We start from the raw sequence: 14,503 nt of genomic DNA on the forward strand, positions 1-14,503 counted from the left end.
ATTGTTTGTATTAAAGAACAATATGGAATCATGAAGTTTAAATGAAATGTGGTTAATTTAATGTATTAACACTCATAGTTTGTTAATAAAAAGTTTGAAAACAAGCAGCATTTTCATAATTAAAGCAGAAATATTGGATATATATTCAGGTTCTTTGAATATGGTGTTGGACTATACTGTGTATATATATTGTTGTTAGTTTTTCTTGACCGAAATAGCAGCTAGAAGCTTAAAGAAAACACTTCAGCTCACAGTAATGGCAACAGTAGCACAGCTCACTACAGCTGATTTTAAGTCCATAATGTGGTGACTCGAGGCCGTTGCTTCCTCAGCACTGCTAGCGTCTGTCTGAGGGTTACCATGGCAACCGGGGCCCAAGAATGCCTCTAACTGCTCCTGACTGCCACCTGATGGCTGGGCCAAACACCTTCGCTTACTAGATTAATCATTGTGTGTTTAACAAAGGGAGCACAGTGTTGCAGCAGCGGCTGTAGTTCAAGAAAAAGACAGTTCTACAAAGTGGCCTTTGTTAGAGGAGCTGCAGTTGGTTCAAGCATCCAAAAAAATAACAGATGGATTCAACTCTTTGAGCCTTGGGCAACGAACACATCCCATTAAGTTCTGTCCCTCTATCACAAACACAAACACGCACACACACACACACTCACACACAAACACACAAAAAGCCTGCAGCTGTCCTACTCTTCCAAACTCCATGTGTTGTTCTGGATTCATATACTCTTTCTCTCTTTAGACCTTCTGGATATGTCTCAGTCTTCACTGAGGGACAAGAAGTAGCATGAAAGGAGAAGCTGTCGTGCAGTTCTTGATGGCTGTACACTAATTGCTGACCCTAACAGGTCCAATTAGAAGCTACACGCGCCCCGCGCGGGCCCAGGGGACTACACATCCCGGCATGCCGAGCACTGACATTCTCGGAGTGACATGAACAAGACAGCAACCAGACGTTCCCTCTTTCTTCTTTTTCTCACCATGCTTTTCTCCATCGTAAGTCTCAGGCTAATTTGTTAGGGCTGAGAGGCACATCCAAGTGACTTTTTATGGGCCACAGATACAGATGCATTTGCAGTTGCAGTTGGAGTTTTTGGCACTTTAATATACACAGAGATTATGAAATCAATAGTTTTCAAAAGCTCATGAACTTTTGCTCATGAAGCTCATGAGAAAATATTCCTTTATCATATTTTTACCTTTAAGGCCTGGCACACATTAGACGATTTTCAAATCTTAACTGATTTTAAAACAGTGGGAGACCACAGACATGAGGACAGTTTCAACTGGTTTTTAACATTATAATCCCTGGAACTATAGAGTTTGTCTTTGTACCTTTAAAAATAATAATATAAATAATATATAACATATTAAATATAATAAGTATATTATATAATATAATCACCATACAGAGAACAAGCGGTTTAAGGTACATGTGGCTGGATTATATGATACTATATTATATTGTCCATCTATTGTGGACCAATATAATGATTGAGGAGGCTCTGACTCTGATTGGGAGCAGTAAAATAATCACTTGTTCTCTGTAGGGTTATTACTGTATATTATATTATACAGTATTTATTATGTTATATATAATGTTACACTATAATATAATAATTATATTATTATTATTATTAAGGAACAAAGACAAACTATAGTTCCAGAGATTATATCACTAACTACATATCACTACTTTAGGCATATTTCACTATTATACTTCTAAACTGTTCTATTTTCACAATCAGAAGTGACATAAAACAGCGTATGTGCTTTTGAGAACTATTCATACATTTCATAAACTATAATGTATTTTATATATATTACAGTATGATTATATTGCATTATATATAGACACTTAATTGCAAGAAGTATAATATAACATTTTTAAGTACATTAAAATATTATTTACAATATATTATTATATTTATTACTACTTGTAAGCACAACTTTTTTTCCGGCTGACTTGTGCACGTTGACTCCAGCCCATCACATTATAGCTTGTCAGTTTGAGAAAGTGCTTGCTTTTTTGCGTGAAATATGCATCAGGCGGTCAGTGAATAGACTGGGGGTGGGCCGCGGGCATGACGCTGGTACTGGTTTGATGGAGTCGTGCTGATGGACCTTTCCTGGTCCCGTCTATCTATGGTGCTGATCTAGCGGTCTCCAGCAGCCCCATATGGATCCTATTATGTCTCGGCTCTGTCAGAGAGGAATTACAGGGCATCAGGCATGAGAACATGATGACCGTATCAAAACGTTGTCATGTCCTCTCTGCAGAGCTCTGATGTGGTACGCACACATGCTCTGACGTTGCCCCAGATTGCGGCATGGTCGCTGTCCACACGATTCGCAAGCAAATCAATAGCATTATGTCTCGTAGCCCTCACAATCTTTACATCACAAACAAGTCCCCAGGGTCTGAAAATAAACAGCTGCAGTTGGGATTAAAGCAGCCTAAAATTGTTTAAAGGAAATGCTTTTAGCATATGAAGTGTTGCGTGTATTTCTTTGTCGAAGATAGATACAGAATCCATTTGTGTTCTGTACTAAAATCTAAAACGTTACTCTTTTATATGTGTACATCCATCTCGCTTTTCATTCTTCACTTGAGCTCTAAGGCTCTTGAAAAATTTATTCAAAGAACATTGTTTGTTGATTGATTCTCAATATTGAATATTAATCTCAAATCGTATAGATATTTTATTAGATGCGAGTATTTAATAGTTTAATCTTGAAATAACGTAAGTGATTGAGCCGTTGAAGCTCATGCAGTATTACATTATGTATAGATGATAAATGACGCCGGCTATGTATTTTCCTCGGGAGTTAGAAGGAAAGACAGCGATGTTAGCGCACAAAAGAGGAAGAGTTGAGAGATCAGCCCCATTTTCTGCCATTTGCAAACACCTTGTTTAGTTTCCCGTGTTTACCGAACGCCTGCACGTTGATTCTCCTGACATTGACGCATCGCCCTGGAAAAAAAAGAAAAGAAGCGGAATAGATAAATAACACAACAGCGACACTGCTCCGTAATCCCTTTTGTTTCGCTGGATTTGTTCTTCTCATACGCTAAAGCAAACAATCCCCCGTAAAAAAACTTGGCTTGGAACTTTCCCCCCCTCGACAAGCCCCCTCCCTTTACGCCCGTGTGTGAGAGAAAAAGATATTTAGTGACTTTGATATGTAAAGCTACAAAATCTTACCTGAGGCTACACAATCATCTCTCTTCCACAATCCAGTCAAATCAGGAGAGAGAGCGAGAACAAAAGAGATAGGATAGGACACCGAAGAGCAATGCAAATCTCGCTTTCTGATGAGAACAACAAAGAAGGGGGGAAAAAAGGAGTGAAAGGATGGATGAGGAGATTAAAGGGAAGACAAAACCCCACATTTGGCCGGCGCTGGATTCGAAACGCTGCTCTCTCTCGCAGCAACCCAGTCCGTCATTCCCGAGATGTAGATTTCCATTAGGAACACGTTATTAAATGCAAAGGGTTAAAGGCGAGAGCTGTGAGGTGAAAGTGGACAATAGACTAAATGCTACATGCGCTCAGGGCAACACATCAGACTAATTTAACAGAGCATGCCTCCGTGATGTAGAGGTCAGATCTGGAGAGTTGCAAGTCCTGAAGCCCACAATGCTTTTTTAATGAAATTGGCAATGGAAAGAATGCCCAGCCATTTAAAACGCCTGACCCCGGACTTTAACACAGCACTTGTAAATTAGCCACACAGACAGCCTTAGCTGAAAGGTCACGAACGTGTTTTTCTGCTCCTCTTTCTTTGACATAATCTAAAACGGAGGGTCTGAAATTAGCTTTAACCTCTCGAATGACACGTTTATTTACATAACCGCTATGGACAGAGGGAGCGACTCCACGCTAGATCAAAATCAACACATTGTTTTTGCCACGTCGCGAGCAGTCGCCCAGTGACCATCTCCGAGGGGCCCGGGGATATTTGTTGTCAGGACGAGAGCTCAGTAAAGGGCTTCAAATAATCTAATCTGGTGCATCTAAGTGTGTTCTGTCCTAACGCGCCTCTGACCCCATTCTGTTCTCGCGGATCCTGGCGGTGGGGGCCGAGGGGAGCTCATGTGCTGCGCGCTAATCCGCCGAGTCAATAGCGGCAGCGAGCGTTCGCGAATAAACCGGTGCCGCGGTGGTGGCACTATCGCGACTTGGCTTGACTCTAATGCCAGTGTCTCCTCAGGGGAAGGACTTTATTTCAGCGTCGTTAAGGGAGGGTTTCGGAAAAACATTAGCGTCAAAGCGCGTGAGCTTTTATGGAACAGTACAGAGAAAGAGTGCGAGGAGAAAACCTGTCACAGCAGTTCTAGTCTCTGCGATCGCATGAGGGCGACCTGCAGTTTTAACTCTGTCAAGGCAAGAGTCTAGAGGTTTCCTGCTTCTCTCTGCCTTTTGATAGAGCATTTGAAATGCAAGAATAAACGTGTCAGCTTGGCACACAATCTGTGTCCACTGGGCCTTTGTGAGATGACCTTTGGCTGGTGAATGTCGGACTGAGTTTTTAAGTGTTATACGCATTAATTTGAGTGATTATTCATATTAGTGCATGTGCACAAGTCTTTGACTGTTTTTTTTGTTTGTTTTTTTTCTGCTTCCTTGAGGATGCCAAAGACCTTTATGCTGGGCATCATGTACCTTTTTTTTTTTTTTGAGGGAGCACCAGTGACAGTCTTGGTTCACTGAATTGTAACAGAAAATCTTGTGGTACCCTATTTTTTTACAAAAATTAATTCATTTATTTATTTATTGAAAATTGAAAAGTTAATGTTTTAAAATTAAGCTTACCGGTGAACAAATCTGACTGATTGAGAGTTAAAAAAAAGATTTCCACCATGAAGTCGTGTGAACATTATTTAATAATGTTTAATAATTTAAGCATTTCATAATTGTATTATATTATACATCTCTTCTCCAAACCGCATGATCTATGTAAGGTGACAGGCCTATCATATTATTATTTTTATTTTATGTACACTATATAGATTCTCTCTCTCTCTCTCTCTCTCTCTCTCTCTCTCTCTCTCTCTCTCTCTCTCTCTCTCTCTCTCTCTCTCTATATATATATATATATAGTACTCATATCGTTTATTAGACATAAGTCACATTCAAGATCCACTTGGCTCACTAATTCAAGGGGGCACATGGCACAGTTAGGTGGGTAGACTGTGTGTGTGCGCCACCATGTGCGTTTTTTCATACATGCAAAAGGCTTGCGTTCTCAAGTGATTGATTAGATGAGTGAGTAATGTATGTGTGAGTGTGTTTAACAGTTAACGCGGCAGGGAGTGGACAGAAGGGCCAAGTGTGACAGGTGGACAGGCATGATAAGGAGAGAGCAGTGCAGCCCAGCGCTCAGCAGAAGCAGAGCCCAGGAGAATATCCAGCCAAAAGCAGCTAATAGCTGATACTCATCAGAGATAGAGCCGCTGAAGATTTCCTGTCTCTGTGGAATAGTCTGTTCATTCAGCTCCAGCCCAAATTCTCCTCCCTAAACATGTACTGTATTTCATATAGTCATGACAACATTGTTTTAATCAAGTTTTACACAAAAGGACAATTAAAGTCGGGACTGAAGGAACATGCCATGGTTAATATAATTTACAGTTTACGCTGTAACCCAGGTTAATTTTTTTTTTTTTTTTTTTGGTGAAATTGATATTAAATTGTTATATTGACATACAGTATGAACGTTATGGTCTTTGTGACTGCTCATAAGAAATAAAATCACAAATGAAGTGTCTTTAATTTCACTTCACAAATCAGATGGAGACTAAATTGAGATTTTCTGCTTCTCATAGTTTACACCAAAGAAAAAGACCCCATTAATCTTGCATATCAGTTTCAGAACTGTTGTAACTGCAAGAACATGACACGGTCAGTAAAGTTTTTGTTTTCTCCGTGATCTGTGTGCATTTGTTTTTCACATACTATATATACTTGATCATATTTGTGACTGCCCAAGTGCCCATATCTTTAATATCTAAACTCTTTATACTGTACAAGAATGAGGAAATTGTGCCTTTCTGCTTCTCAGAATTCAGATTCAGAACAGATCTCTGTAATGTCATTTGGTAAAAGAAAAGTCTTGGTGAAGACTTTTCACTAAAAGGTGAGTAATTTCAATATGAACTCAAACATTTCTCACTGAATTCAGAGCAAAAGATCTGTGCTATGCCATTTATAAAAATGTGTATAGCTCTATACATTTACTGCATGTCAACAATTGACTCATTTGTTTCTATTTTTATTTCTTAAAGGACGAGGGCGACCCACTAAACGCACACAATTGTGATTTTTGGCCCATGAATTCAAGCGATGGCCCTATCTGTGAGACAAATACATTTAGGCCTACCTACAAGATTTTCAGGTATGGAAAGACGATTTTGATTGATATGTATTTACTTAGGCATCAAACGGATTGAATGAAGGTTCAGATCGGAGCTTGTTTGTGTCGAGCCGAATGATGTTTATGGTACAGTATCGTTCGAGCTTAGTGATTTATCACAAACGTGGCAAACAGTGAGTCAGTCAGCAGTGTGGGTGGCAATGTGTCACCAACACACAGCGCCATCTGCTAGGAGTTTGTTCAACAAAGATCGATTGTGCTTCAAGACGCTCCCTCTCTCTGTCGGTTTCTCTCCTGTGTTCGTTCTCTCACCTCCTCTCCTCTCCTTTCCTTTCCTCTACTCTGCACAGTGGAGGACGTGCGATGCCAAAATAAGAACGAGATGTTGGAAGGCACTGAAGAGGAAAAATGATCGGTTTGTCCTCTCGTTGGGAGCGGTCCAAATCTGTAGCTTCATCCGAAAAGTTTGTTTTCGCAGTTGGTCATTGCTTATAAAGCCATTAAATCTGTACAAATGCACATACAGTATAACGTCAACTCATGGCAGCCCCTAGGGGTCAGTGAAGGCATGTCGACATGTGACTTTCAAAAACCGCTGTTTAACATACAAAAATACATCATGTTGCCCTGCAAAAGGGTCAGGTACAAATGGTTAGATCTCAGGAGACTAAGCTTCACTCTAAGCGCTTCCTGCAGAAATCAAGATCTACGATACGCGTCAGCCATTATGTGAGACGTACGAGGTAAAATTGCTAATGTAAAATTGGTAATGTGATTAGAACGGTCCCTGGCAGGCGAGGCCAGGGCAGCGGTAAACAAGCCACCGCTCCTTATGTGTAAGTGAAGATGGTGGAGGCGACACAGACTCGACATGAATAACTTCAACCCGGCCTGTTTGCCCCAGAGCTAGAGGTCAGGACCCGTTTGGAAACAGCGTGTTATGGCGTTTGGACATACTTGTGCGGGTGCCGCACCAGTCTACTGTGTTTTATGCCCTTTAGCTCCTTACATGTCAGTTAAAGTCGCAGAGGACAGCAGCCGACATCTCCTTTTGCGCTAAGACAGGGGATCCGTTTGTTGACAGAGCCGTCCATACATACGCCAGATTGGGATCTGTGGCCTTGGTAAAGCCAAGGGTCCTACCCCCATCAGACTCGCTGCGGTGACCCTCGTTTTGGTGTTTACGCCCAGGCAGGTGTGCCCATGATTGCAGGGTGCGTGAACTGGCATCCATCAGGGCATCCGTTCCCTTAGCGTGAATGTAAAAGAGCCTACAGTCTGTGGGTGAGGCCCTTGTCTGTTCACCTGCCAAAGGAGGGCAGAGAGGGGGCTTTAAGCACAGAAGGCCTCCTTTGACCTGGTGTTCCTGATGGCCCCTGGGGTCAAGGTCCCTCGTTTAGCTCTCTAAAAGTACTATAGGTATGTTTTCATATTTGTTTTATATTATTTACACAGCCTATTGTCATTCTTAGCATTTGATTGCACTGATACTAGTCGGGAACGAGTCTCATTAAGTGTCGGCTCTCTTTTCTGTCTTTGCTCGAAGTTAAGAGGTTTCAGCGAAGCAACGGCACTGAAGTATGTTGCTGCAAGTATAAGCAATGTTTCTTGAGCATCAAATCTCCACATGAAAGAACAGAATGATTACTGAAGGATCATGTGACACTGAAGACTGGAGTAATGATGCTGAAAATTCAGCTTTGCCATCACAGGAATAAATTACATTTTAAAATGTATTCAAATAGAAAATGGTTATTTTAAATTGTAATAATATTTCACAATATTAAAGTTTTGATCATGTTTTTGATCCGATAAATGCAGCTTCTGTCATCCAAAAATTATTTGACGGTAGTGTGCATATATGAATATATGCAAACAAGGGGCAACAACACCTAATTTTTTGCACTTCAAACACTGGCTGTTACCCCACCCTCGCTGCTGACAATGATGGGAATTTGATTTGTAAATTTACTAAAGAAAGTGTAATAGCCTGCATATTGTAGTCATTAGAACTGTTTTTCTGGTTATTTCCTCAGGGACGAAATGGAAAGATAGAGAGGGAACGAGAATAATAAATGCAAATTATGAATCCGTTTACAGAACACCGGTAAGAGCAGCTTTCTTTCTATTTTTTCTAACACCCAAAACCTCACCACTTCCTGCCTGTCCTTGGGGAAACGGCCACACTTCTCCAGTCCGCCTATGAACAAACATCTGCCGTGAAACACGGAAGCGTTCCCCTGATGATTTGTTTCCAACAGATCCCCTCATCCCATGTGCTGTTTAATCACGTGTTAAAACTGGCGACAATAGAGCAAGTCCCGGCAATCTGAAAATTAGACAAAAAGTCCGAGAACAAATTTACAGGGTTTTTTTTAATGAAGTTTTGTTTTTTCTTCTTCTCCATCTTGATGCGTCTCGCTCTCTTCTGATGTGCTCTCAGCAGTGCCGCGGTTCCTCCTCTGTTAATTCAGTTCCTAAACACCTGCTTTTGCACCTTTGATAATTATGGCTGGAACGTTTGTTAATCCGCTCTAATAGTGCTCAAGCTGAGTCCGTTTGCAGCTAATAATTACGGCAGTCGGCATGGGGTTTGGCTCGTCTCTGGTGTAGCCCGTGTGATACAATACCGATCACAGCTCTAGCTAGCTAACATCTCGACTGGGATAACTCAACATCACGTCCCTGCCTCTTCCTACAGCTGTCTCTTAAAACTCGGCACTCTCTAAATGCAATATTCATCCCTCTTTTGGGACATTTATTTTGGAGATATTAGTGCAAACTTGACCTTAAAAAGAGATGAATTAATAGGATGGAAATATATCAGGAAAAATAAACGAATTCTTGAAGCCCTCAAGGAAGAGCAAACAAATCATTGGCACAGATCTCACCTTTGGGAGTTGTCATACTTTGCTTTTTTTTCTTCTTCTTCTTCTTCTTCCACTCTCTCTCTCTTCTTCCTCCCTGCGAAAAGTTAGCTAGCGCTTGCATATCATCATTAGTGTGGCTGCTGCTCCTTCAGAGATCAAATGCTGTTTTCTCAGCACTAGCAGAAAGTCTGTTGGTTTTAAACTCCAGAGGGTTTGCCCCGAGGCATTAAAAACATAGGCATGTCAATCTGTGCATGTCGAAAGCACTCTCACAGGCTCCTAGATAAAAAACGGCGATCATTTAAATGGTAAATAGTCTAAATGTTTGGCGTTTGAAGAGTGGAGGAATGCCAAAATAGATGCTGCTATGGTTCATAGGGAAGCAACGAGGGGCAAAGAGGCTTCTGCCTACCGTTTCATATGCTATGGCTAATCGTGCGTGTATTGGAGCGTCTGATCGTTAGCATTGAATTGAAAGGGGAGTTCTAAGGCCGGGCTTCCAGTCTCAGATCTTTCTGTATTGACACATTATAGAGGTACAGACAAGAAAATGCACGCAGCAAAACACAGTAAAGAGAAGATTCAACAGTGTTTCTTTTCCGGCTGCAAATGCTTTAATATCGAAAAAAAATAATAATCCTGAGGTGCAATCAGTGAGTGTAGAGCAACGACGAAAAAGGATGTGTGAAATCTTCATGTTTGTTGTACACTGAAATGAAGAATGTACAAGTACTGACAGAATCTTAAATATAAACCCTTAATGTATGACCAACTTGACCAGTCATATTCTGGTACTCTCATTTATTGGTAAATGATGAATAAACGTTGTCAGATAAAGGCAGATTTGTTTTTTTAAATTCCAATTAAAATAACAATTTTAACGTTATCCACCAGAGCGATGTTTTTGTTGCATGATAAAAGTCAAAATAGGAATGTTTTCTTATGAGAGTGTTAGTAAAATGGTTTAAAATTTAAATCATGCTGAATATGTTGATGTGTGGCACTGTCTACCCAAACATATAAAAATGCACATATTTTACCAACCCCCCCCCCCAAAAAAAAGTTTTACATAAGCATCATATATATGTGATGTTTATTTAACTGATAAATGCATATCATTTATTCATAGGAAAAATATTAATAAATAATATATATTTATTTATTTTGTTTATTTATGATACTTGTTTATTAACTTCTATAAACAAGCAAAATGGAAAAAAAATATTGATTTATAATGTATTTTTACAACTCAACACTTCTGTAAACAAGTGCAAAATTAATTAAGTTGTGCAGTATATACACACAGACACACACACACACACACACACACACACACACACACACACACACACACACACACACACATTTACTTAGCTATCAAAATGGGGACATTGCATAGACTTCTAATGTTTTTATAAGCAGCTAGTTATAATTATTAATAACCCACACCATAACAGAAAGCTTTCTGCATTTAAAAAAAAAAAAGCTATTTGCTTTATTTTTAATATTTTGGGAGTTTTTGTCAGGTTAAGCAAATTTCTGGGTACAATTTTGTACCCTAATATGGTTAAAGGTACGCTATGTAACTATTGGTCCTCTAATGGTTGAAAAAACAAACAAAAAAACTGCAATCATTTCCAGGAAGTACATTGTTTTGATAATGCTTCGGCTCTGTGCTCATATTGATGCTCTTTGACCCTTCACAATAGATAATGCATTACAATGATAATGCATTACAATGTTAGAGAGATACAAATGGCATTTTATCTGGCATTTAATAAAGTACCTTACTCATCGTTGAGTAATAAAAAAGCCATCTCAGCATCGCTTTTACAAAATTTTTATCTCCCTCGGTTCTCACCATCTCCGAAAAGCCAAGCCAATGTTTCTTCTCGTGTTATTACGAGCTCTGTCACATCCTCTTTTTTGCCAGCAGACTCTCCTCTCCTCGCTCCATGTCAAACTTTTTCGCTCATTGTGACAACTAATAACCTATGCCACTCCCATATCAGACACGCATCAAAGTAGCCGGTTATTATGGGATTATTATTGTGCCTTTAAAATTGAACGAACTTTTCAAGAAATGAATGAAAATGTAAACTGAAACTTTTTTACTTTGTTTTTATTACACTGCATGTTTTACTAATTGTTTTCTCTTTTTTCTTTCGCTGATCTGTACTTACAAATGCGCTTCCAGAGTTTTCATTTTTCATTTACGCCTCTGAAGTTTTCGTTTACGTTCCCTGAGTTTTCATTCGCCATTTAGGCACATAACTCTCATGGGGGGCGGGGCTAACAGCGGTGTGTTCTCATTGGCTACTGAGTTTTTGATTGACAGATTCTTGACCTGGAAGTGAAGACATCAGTGTTGTGTTTATATGTGAGCGTCTGTAAGCAGCTTCCTATTTAATTTTAGTGATATCAATTTGGGAGTTTTTTTTTTTTTTTTTTTTTTTTTTATTGTATCTGTATTTATCTTCTACTGCTACTATGTCAGCATAAGCTTTTAGGAGCAGTATTTGTCTGCGTGAGAGACAATGAATGTCTAGAGGTATAATTGTAGTATTAAAATATCGTATAATAATGAATAATGTCCAATTCTTTCGGATAATATTTGTTTGTTCCTGATCATGTTAAATGTTATTTTTTTTATGCTTTGATTAGATTGGTATGTAACAATTTAAAGAGAGCACTAGTGTCATATACATGTGTGGGATATTTTCTGCCATCAAGAAAGTCTCTCTCACTCTAACCTGATAATCAAAGTTAGCAACCCTGGCCATCACGCTACCCATTGTTAGCACATGCACTTACACCATCACAATTAATGATCACTTAATTCTGAAGAATTCAAACAATATGAAAATTGCAACCAGATGGTGTCTTGCTGTCAGATGGTACAGACCTTAAAGGATATTTCATTATATTCTTTATTGTCACTATACATAAGTATGAAAGTGAAAGTCTTGGATGTTGTGACAGTCCGACCTCAATATCCTCATAATACACATATAGTACTAAAAATGCATAAGTACATAATATACAAAATTTGTGTAAAATTCATATATATTTTAAATTATGCAATGATCATTTGAACAGTTCTTTTTACAGTAAATGTAACAAAGCAGTTACTGGCTACATTGTAATGAAGCATAATAATAATAATAATAATAATAATTCATTACATTTATATAGTATACACAAGTCTAAACAGATACTCCAACCAAAAAATGAAAATTTTCTCATCCTTTACTCACCTTCATGCCATCCCAGATGTACTATATGACTTTCTTTCTTTACATTAACAAACAAAGATTTTTCAGAAAATATTCCATCTCCGTGAATCCATATACAGGTAGATTGTTGCCCATGTGCGTATGACAGTTGGTCAGAAGCGATGGTTAAAACAGTTTAAATTATTAGTATTTTTATTATCTATTGTTTTACTTCAGAAGACATTGATTCATCCACTGGGGTTGTATTAATAACCCATTACAGTCACTGTGTGGGGTTTTAAAAGTGTCAACTTTTAAATACCCATTCATTTGCATTATATAAACTCACCGGATGGATTCTCTTCATTCGTGTTTAACTAAAGAAAGAAAGTCATATGCATCTGGGATGGCATGAGGGTGAGTAAAAGATGAGAGAATTATTATTTTTGGGTGGACTATCCCCTTAACATCCATATGCTGTCTGTGTGTTAAAGGAGAACTCCGGTCAATTTTAACATTGAGCTCATTTATTGTAAATTTGGAGTGCTGTCAGTACAGAGAACAACGACAAAAATGTGTTGCCTACACCGTGTTATCCTCTTTTTAAAATTTGCACCCTTTTGACTTCAATGGGGCAAGTTTTAAACCTGCTTTTAGCCTCTTAACATCCTTGATGTGTCATTACAAGTGCCCAGCCATGTGAGTGATTCCTTCAGAGTGAACACGGGTGAATCTGACTGCAGTAGATGTGAAAGATATTAATAAAAGTGATGTTAATTCAGCCAGCGCACATACCTGTATTTACTTCCTGTTTTTGGTCGAAGACCACAGTAGTCGATTGTCGAGTTCACGTGCATAGGTTTAGTTACCTATGATCACGCACGTGAACTCGACAATCGACTACTGTGGACTTCGACCGAAAACAGGAAGTAAATACATATGTGCGCTGGAGTTCTCCTTTAATCCAAGATCAGTGTAGACTTATAAGAATTAAGTGCAACCTCTTGTGTACTTGTGAACTGTGTTTGTTTTAATCTAGATCTCCACAGAAATTAAAATAGTTGCATTATGTCTGGTGTCTGAAGATCAAGATCCCAGTCATTCAAAAGTGATGTGTCATGTGTCTGAAGAAAGTAAGATCCCTGTCTAATGGGGACAGTGGATCTCTGGTAATACACCACTCCATCCTCTGGGTCAGCATCATAATATTGTTTATGGAAAAGTTGCTCAACTGTTTTTATCTATTAGCCTGTTTGAAAAGGATTTTCAGGCTACTAAATAAAACTAGATAAAAGTTATTAAAAATGTCACACATGATAAAAATTCTATTATTAATTACTGAACCTCCTTATGTTCTTAGGTTTTGTGCCTATGAAAAAGCAAACACTATGTAATCGAAGAAAGACTGTGTAATTGTATGCAGATAAGGTTGTTTAATGATTGGGCTAAATAAAGTCAACACTGCTGTATAATGTTGTGGGCTCTCAATGAGCTCTGAAATACCTCTCCACCTTTTTAACAAAAACAAATTACTGACTTACCGCGAGTCTCCAGCATCTCCATTATCCTAATAACGACGATTGGTGATAATGATGATATTATTCGTCTTTGCTATTTCTAGGAACTCATCTCAACCATGTAGTGTAGCAGTAGATAAATACAGATACAATTAAAAAACAAAACTCCTAACTTTATTTCACTAAAATTAAATAGGAAGCCGCTTACAGATGCTCAAATACAAACACAACACTGACGTCTTCACTTCCAGGTCAAGAATCTGTCAATCAAAAACTCAGTAGCCAATGAGAACACATCGCTGTTAGCCCCGCCCCCACGAGAGTTATGCGCCTGAATGGCGAACGAAAACTTCAGAAGCGTAAATTAAAACTCTGGAAGTGCATTTGTAAGTACAGATCAGCGAAAGAAAAAGAAAAATTAGTAAAACATGCAGTGTATTAAAAAATGTTTATGATGTATTCATGACGAATGAATGATGTATGGACGATGGAGATATACATACATACACAT

At 38.8% G+C, this 14,503-nt stretch overlaps 1 long non-coding RNA gene across 1 annotated transcript in view; it reads left to right on the forward strand.

Annotated features, from left to right (window-relative positions):
- Nucleotides 1-6,077: 6,077 nt before the first annotated feature.
- The window catches only part of LOC307162841, a 13,380-nt gene continuing 4,954 nt past the window's right edge, over nt 6,078-14,503 (forward strand). The window contains exons 1-3 of the long non-coding RNA XR_013821979.1: nt 6,078-6,153; nt 6,302-6,411; nt 8,427-8,497. This is a non-coding gene — a long non-coding RNA (uncharacterized lncRNA). The remainder of the gene's footprint in view (nt 6,154-6,301; nt 6,412-8,426; nt 8,498-14,503) is intronic.

Source organism: Squalius cephalus (genome assembly GCF_949319135.1).
Source record: "Squalius cephalus genome assembly, chromosome: 8".
NCBI classification, from domain to species: domain Eukaryota; kingdom Metazoa; phylum Chordata; class Actinopteri; order Cypriniformes; family Leuciscidae; genus Squalius; species Squalius cephalus.